Consider the following 8,197-nt stretch of genomic DNA (forward strand, 5'->3'; position numbering starts at 1 on the left):
CGCCCGCGTTAGCCGGGCCATTGAGAAAGCTGTGACCTGCTTCTAGTGTTGCTGCTGCTGCTGATGGTGATGATAAATACTACTTGTAACATAGCCATTCCTAATTGTTGGAAGGTTTTGAAGCACGTGCGCATGGCGCAATTCACACAACGCATGGTACCTTGTACTTGCCACACTAAGCAAGTGCAATTTTTGCGCCTACGCAGCTGTTCACATGAATTATCGAGCGGCAAAATTGTGGCGAAACGAGCGAACGACACAGCCGCGAAGGAACAAACCGGGCACAGCGCTTCGTCCCGTTTTAATGCGATAGCGTTCATCTGCGTTGGTGTCTGCTTCGGTGTCGTTGGTTCTTGTGGGCGAAAATTTAGCGTTGTCCGTGAGCGGAAAATCGAAATTTATGCAAATAAACAATAGAAGTCTTCCGCTATAGTGTCAATCGAATCAAGAACTTCTTCGTGACAAGCAGATGTTCTACCACAGAGCCACGCTGGCGCTTCAAAGTGTCTCGAAAAAAAAATTCGGCAGGCCCCACGCGTTGCAACAATCGGTTTCATTCGAAGCAGTCGGCTAGTAATTTTCTGGGCTGCATTTTTTGGCTTTGAACCAAGCGTTACGATGTGGATCGACATGATTTTGTTAGTGTACTAGTTGTGGGCACATCGTGGGCTTACCAGGAACGTCTACTACATTGGCATTTAAAGGGTAACTTGTGGTCTGATGTTACGTCAGCACTCACGTTAGAGGAAAGACGTCAGTGCTATCGAAACGAAATGCACTTTACAGTGCGATGATGTGAATATAAGTAACTTTCGTTAGCGTATTTCTGCGGGCTCGAGCAGCGCTTCAAGATAGCTTGTTGAACCATCGTTATGCAAATGCAATGCTATAGAAGCGGACCAACAATGAAAACACAAACTTCATTAACCCGACATGACGCCTGTACCATAGGAGTGCAGATGTAATGTTGACTGCTTTGCTATAAAATAATATAACCAGCACTGCAACCACAACTGACGTTGCACCGACGTTACGCCTGCGTAGGGACTTTTTCCAACGCAGTTTCAAGACCTGGCGTGGCTGTGTGGTAGAGTACGTGATCACTACGCAGAATGCTTGAGTTCGATTCCTGCTGGGATCCTCATTTTCATTCTTTCCATTCGTCGGGTCAACGCTGCCGATGTTGGTTTTTCTTAAAGCTCTCGCATTTAAGTTACCAATGTCTGTTCTCGCCGTTCCTAGGTAGATATAAACTGTCAATCATCAGTGGCGCATACCCGTACACCACTGCCCGGGGTAAACGGGTATGTGCCACACGTGTCTGGAGGAAAGGGTTTGGCGACGTGCGCGACAGGATTTTCGCGCTATTCATATCATGACCCGACAGTCATATTCGTCAAATCCTCTTACCCTCCCATGCCAATTTTGGTCTACACCAAGTTAAGGAGGCGATCATGACAGCACCCAGACGTAGGCGGCTAGATAGATAGATAGATAGATAGATAGATAGATAGATAGATAGATAGATAGATAGATAGATAGATAGATAGATAGAAACGCTCAAAGTGCCTTGGTTTCGTTAAGAAATGCTTCACCTTTAAAAAGAAAGCCCTATACGAATGTCATGTACGGCGATGAGACGCCTTAATGCATGCAATATTGCGTGGCAAAAGCGTGTAATCGCACCAGGCGTCAAAACGTGTGAATTGCGCAATGAGTAGTTGATTTAAAGGCCCACCAATTGCATAGCGCACGAGTATTATTCGCATGTTGCACATTTGCATGTTGATGTCACAGATGTGTATAAATGCATTAAAGTCCATCTTCTAATTACCCCTAGCGTTGAATATAGTGCTGCAAGCTGGCAATAAAAACGCCGTGGCAGTGTCGAAAATGCAATTTTTGTTCCGCAACCGCTTCAGGGCCGACTACAAACGGGCGGTCACGCGTAAGCGCAGGCTCTACCTAGCCAGGCAAATTGACCTAAAATCACGCCAAGAGTCTACTAGAACAGGGGAGTGCTCGGAGCGGAAGCAGTACTAATGTACAGATAGTGAAGCCCAAATAGAGTCAATCCACCTGTGGCACTGCAATCGGTAGTCTGCAATGTGTCGTCATTTAGGAGTTGCGCGCGGCTCCGCCAAAGTGGTGCAGGGGTAGAATACCCGCTTCCCCCTAAAAAGGCCCGGGTTCGAATCGCAGCTGTAGATGGTGGATTTTTATTGTTAGTGTCACTTTTTATAGCCGAGTTGGTTTTCCTTTGTTTCTTGAAACTAGCTTCCGTTGCAACGTATTGCTAAAAAAGTAACGTAAAATGTGAAAACTCGTTTCGAATCTCGTATTCACGAAAATCTCGGAGGCCACACTTTACGTTTTTGTTCAATCGCGGGCGGTGGCGCAGCAAATAACTGCACCACTCACTGTCAAATTTCTTCTATTTTACTTCACATTTTGCATTACTTTTTGAACCAACACGTAGCAACTTAAGCTAGTTTTAAGAAACAAAGGAAACCCAATGCAGCTATAAAAGCTGACACTAAGAAATAAACCCACCATCTACAGCTGCGATTCGCCGTTTGAATGGGAAGTGGGCATTCTTCCCCTGCACCTCTTCGGCGGAGCCGCGCGCAACCATAATTTGACCGGATTTCCTGTCTGCGGGCATGTATTCTAGCCTGGTTTTGACTGAAAGTTTACCGGCAGCGTGTAGATATTTTCCTGAACTGCTAAGCTTTCCTTCTGTGGAACACATACAAGAAGTTCCTTGTAGGTTCATTCCACAAGGGGGCGGATTGGAGCTTTAGGGGCGAAGCTCCTTAAGACCTAGCCTTTTGCGCCGTCCGTGTCCGTCACGGTACATGAAAACTAAACCAAAACTGGAAAAAAATATCTGTGAAAAAAATAAGTACATGAGAGGGCGCATCAAAAAACCCAAAGAAAACCACATCTGGGAAAAAAATAATGCACGCGAGGGTGCACCGAAAACCGAACGAAAGTCGAAACTGAATAAAAAAGATAAAACATCTGTGAAAAAGAATACACGACAGGGCGCTGCGGTGCACGCCCTCTCACAACGGAGAACACGCTGCAATAAAGCTACCAACGGAACCGTCATCATGCCCACATGCCTGGTTCCGAATCTCTCCCGAGGCAGCGTAGAAAAGTACATCGATGTAGCAATGAGCGAGTATGAAACAAAGTACAAGCACAACTCCTTCGTGCTAGTCGGTGACTTTAACGTTGACATCACCGACAACGACTGGCTTGTGCAGTATATGACGTCTCGATACGCTCTACAATGCATTTATTATGACTGTAAACAGCCAACAACCATCAGGGGGACGTGCATAGACCTTGTCTTTGCGAACTTCAGGTTAGATTCGATCGAAGAACCATTGCTATATTTCACGGTTCATAAAGCGGTTATATTGAAAGGAAAACGGAATCCAGAACTCAACACGACATAGAAAGTATGACCAATAAACCAATAAAGTGTATATACTCTACACACGTGTTGTCACTCATTTACATGATGAAGACATGGCAATGTCACGGGAGATTCACGGCTACCGGACAATCCGAGCGTCGCCCCATTCTTCATCATTCACTTCGTGGATATGCGCTGATTTTTTTTCATGAAGATTACAGCTCCTTCCAGACTTCCGCTCAATTGACCTAATAGGTACGCCAGGGCTCCTAATGTGTCATACCGCTAAACGAGGCTTTATGAACCACTACTTAAGGATAACAAAAGTTCACATAACAAAAGTTATGCGTTCGCTTAAGGAGACCCGAAGGCAAAATCCTCTTCTTTTTTTTTCTCAGTCGATGTATTGATCCTGTCCGCCACCACCCGAAAGCTTTCTGCACCTAACGTGGTTTTGCACTGCCTCTGAGATCGGAGGCACCCCACCTGGTTTTGCATTGCCTCCGTAATGGGACCATCTTTGAACAAGCTACAATGTCATGTGATGACGTCATCATGCAAAGTTACGTCACGTGACGTCACAGTGATATCTCGATGACGTCATAATGACGTCAGATATTTTGGCGTGCCTGTGACGTAATCGTCACCTCATGACGTGACGATGGTTTTAAATGCGAATGCATTTCTTAGTCGGGCTATGTGAGGCATCCGGCGTTGTCCGCGGTGCCCTCTCCCATACCAACAGCTGCGGGCGCGCCCGCTTATCCTCGCCCCTAGCAACCGGAGCATGTGGTGCGAGAGAGTGTAGGAGAAGGTAGGTGCAACGCTTCGCCGCTCCTTCTCTCGCTGTCTGCTCTCTCACCTCCCTGCGCTCCACTTTCCCGTCCACTCGCGCCTCACTCTCGACCGTTCGCTGGCTGGGCGCCTCTCAAGGCGATGACAGAAGTTGGTGAAGGCGAATGTCTGACGGCAACGGTACCCTCTCTCGGTTCAAGAAATGCATTCCTCACGATTCCCTCCGGGGAGGTGGGGGCATTTTGCATCCCTCGCGCCGACGACGCCGACGTAGGACGCAGGCGCTGAGGGTCAAATCTTGCGTTTGATTTGGCATCTACGGCGTTCGCTTTAAAAATGCTCTTGCAGTTGTGGTGAACGTCGCTTCATTTGCCTCATTTGGATATCTCTATCTGTCGCTATTATGTATATATATATATATATATATATATATATATATATATATATATATATATATATATATATATATATCGAAGTAATGTGTTATGTTGTTTGGAAAAGTTGAATGCGTGAGTTTGAATATGTAGTTAGAGGATATATATATATATATTGTAATGAAGACAGCGGCTAGGGCGAAGCGAAGGAAGACGAGGAGAATAAGAACAGCCGGCCTAGTCAACAGGCGTTGTGTCTATTTCTCTGTGTCTTTCCTTTCCGGCGCAGTCGTCGAAAGGCTTCGGCGAACCCCAGCTGTTAGCTTGATGCGACGCGTCTTCCAGAGGAACGCCGTCACGCTTCCTCGCTGATTGGTTACGAGTCTTTTGAACGCGTGCAAAACGGTGGCAGAGGCGTTGTTACTCTAGTCAAAAGGGGCTTCACAGTCATTGATCACGGAGACATAGATAAGCGCTCGCATGCCGAATATGTCTGTATTGAACTCTTACCAGGAAAGAACATGCGCAGGGGAGTACTTATCCTCAACGTATACAGTTCACCAAGGCGACGAGACGAGCGATTCTGTGGTCTTATCGGTAAAGCAGTAAAGATGGCTACCGATTCCGGCATACCACTCATAGTAGCCGATGACTTTAACGCGCCTCACTCCACATGGGGCTACGTTAGAGACTCACCGAAAGGGACCTCCATATGCAAAGCCATACAGGACTTCAATCTCATGTTGCTCACGGACTGCGGTTTTCCCACTCGTTTAGGCAACTCGGTAACGCGACCCTCGACCCCAGATCTCTCTCTGGTCGCCTATGGCGGCAAGTCGTCATGGCGCAACATGGGTGAAGATCTGGGGTCTGATCACTTCATCATAGAAACGACACTGCATGCTCAATGCAAAACCGTCAGAATTCAGCGTATTATTGATTGGGATCTCTTCAGATCCAGCAGGAGGGACAAAGGCCCTCCTAAAGACTATGAAGATTGGATAGAAACCCTCTTCAGTGACGTCGCTGCCTCCACTAAGGAGATAGAGTTGGAAGATGACTTCTTCCCAACCATAGACAGCCACTTAGCGCACCTTTTTGAAGCTAAAAAGGCTCTCAAAGAACGGTGGCTAAAGAACAAACTTAACAGGTCACTAAGGAAACGAATCGCCAAGATCAATCGCAGAAATTGCCTCGTACTCTAATGTGTTAGAACAGAAACACTGGGTCGAAATGTGCGACAAAGTGGACGGGCAGATGAGGGTGGGCGGCAAGTGGAACTTGCTCAAACACCTTCTGAAACCCACCGACACTCGCGCCGCCCAGAGATCGGCAATCGAGATACTTCTTCACCGAGCTCTTACTCTTCGTAGCAAAGATTCTATCATGACAGATCTCGCCAGAATTCACCTGCCACTGGACACCACCTCGTCTACGCCGCCGCCCCGCTACGCCGGAAGCGATTCCGACGAGTTGGACAAAGACATAGCGGAATGGGAAGTAAGGTCTGCGCTTCACAAACTCAACAGCACCTCGGCTCCGGGTGCTGACCGCGTCACGAACCGTATGCTCAGGAACCTTGACGATGAATCGGTCACTTTCCTGACCGATCTATTTAACAAACATTGGAAGAATGGATCGTATCCACAAGAATGGAAACATGCCACCGTCATACTGATACCCAAACCCGGTAAGAAGTGCACTACAGAAAATCTTAGACCGATTTCACTCACTTCGTGTGTCGGCAAAATTTTCGAACATGTCATAAACGATAGGGTCTCTAAGCACATAGAGCGCAACGAACTCTTCCCACCCAACATGGTGGGCTTTCGCCCACACTTATCGACACAAGACGCCATGCTTCTCATCAAATCGCAGGTCATCGATGCCTCTACTAGAGATCCCAGAGTCATTTTGGCTCTGGATCTCAAAAAGGCTTTCGATACTATACTTCATGACCACATCCTCGAAGCAATCTCTGAGCTTGGTCTCGGAAGGCGTTTCTTCGAGTTCGTTAGGCAGTTCCTGTCAGACAGAACCGCTACCATCCGGTTAGGGGAGATAGAATCAGCCAAGTTCCATCTAGGCAACACGGGCACCCCGCAAGGGGCAGTGATTTCACCCCTTCTATTTAACATCGGTATGACGGCTCTCGCTAGAGAGCTAGATAACAACAGCGACATCGGCTCCGCAATCTATGCCGATGACATTACCATTTGGTGCCGGGGTGGCTCGGTGGGTCACACCGAGACTACGCTCCAAGAAGCCGTACATACGGTCGAGAAACACCTTTCTCGTATTAAACTCGTCCTATCTGACAGCAAGTCCGAGCTCCTAGTCTACCAACCAATCCGCATGGGGCGACGACCCCAAGGTTGGGTACCCACCGCGGAGATCGACATACACTTGATCACAAAGAACGGCGCGGTAATCCCCCGCAAAGACACCATACGCGTGCTAGGCATGCTCATCTCGGAGAACGGCAGGAATGCAGCCACGATACACAAGTTGAAGCAGCACACCGCTGCCATCGTTCGGCTTATTCAAAGGATCTCAGGTAGAAGAGGAGGCATCAAAGAGGACAACCTCCTCCGGCTCTTCCATGGGTTCCTTTTAAGTCATATCAATTACGTCGCCTCCATGCACGCGTGGAGCGCTGCCGAAAAAGCTAAACTAGCAGTCCTTATTAGACAGACTATCAAAAAGGTTTTAGGGCTCCCTTCTAGAATGAGTACCAGAAGACTCGAGGCTTTGGGCGTACACAATAAACTCGACGAATTAATAGAAGCGCAGCGCACTGCTCAGATTTCCAGGCTTTCGTGCACTGGAGCGGGCAAAGCGATTCTAGCCAGAGTAGAAATCACCTCTCCCTTGACTAAGGAGAGAGCAGTTCCACTTCCAGACACCGTAAGGTCGGCGATCATGGTTCACCCCCTTCCCCGAAATATGCATCCGGTATACAATCATGGTAGAAGGAGAGCGCGGGCTAAAGCCTTCCTCTCTCAGTTAAACAGCAGAAGAGAAAACGCTCTCTTCGTCGATGCATCTCGCTCGGGACCGAATAGCTTCGTGGCCGCCGTGGTAGACATGAGCGGCCGCACTGCGAGTGCCGCCTCGGTAAGGACCAGGTCCATCGGAGTGGCCGAGCAGGTTGCCATCTCTCTGGCACTAACAACTAAAGATCCATGCCCAATCTTTTCCGATTCCATGACAGCCGTCAGGTTCGTTTGACGCCAATCAAATCTCCTTGGCTGCTCACAGCATTTTAACTAAATCTACAATATTCCCCCATGAGTTGACGTGGTTTCCCGCCCACATGGGCGCCTCCGTCGACGGCATCGCCAACCCCAACGAAGTGGCTCACGCTCGGGCGCGAGGACTCATTCTCCGCCCCGGGCAAACGAGCCCCCCGCAGGCTGCGGGGGAGGGGAGTGGCGATGGCGCCGACGGAGACCTGTTGACCACCTTTCACGAGGTCACTTCACACTATAGGCTAGGCAGGAAATCCTTTCCAGATCCGCACAGAGAGCTAACTCGGAACCAGGAGATCGCCCTCCGACTCCTCCAGACTAGATCGTTCCCGTCGCCGGCCACTATGGCC

Source organism: Rhipicephalus sanguineus, chromosome 11 (genome assembly GCF_013339695.2).
Source record: "Rhipicephalus sanguineus isolate Rsan-2018 chromosome 11, BIME_Rsan_1.4, whole genome shotgun sequence".
NCBI lineage: Eukaryota > Metazoa > Arthropoda > Arachnida > Ixodida > Ixodidae > Rhipicephalus > Rhipicephalus sanguineus.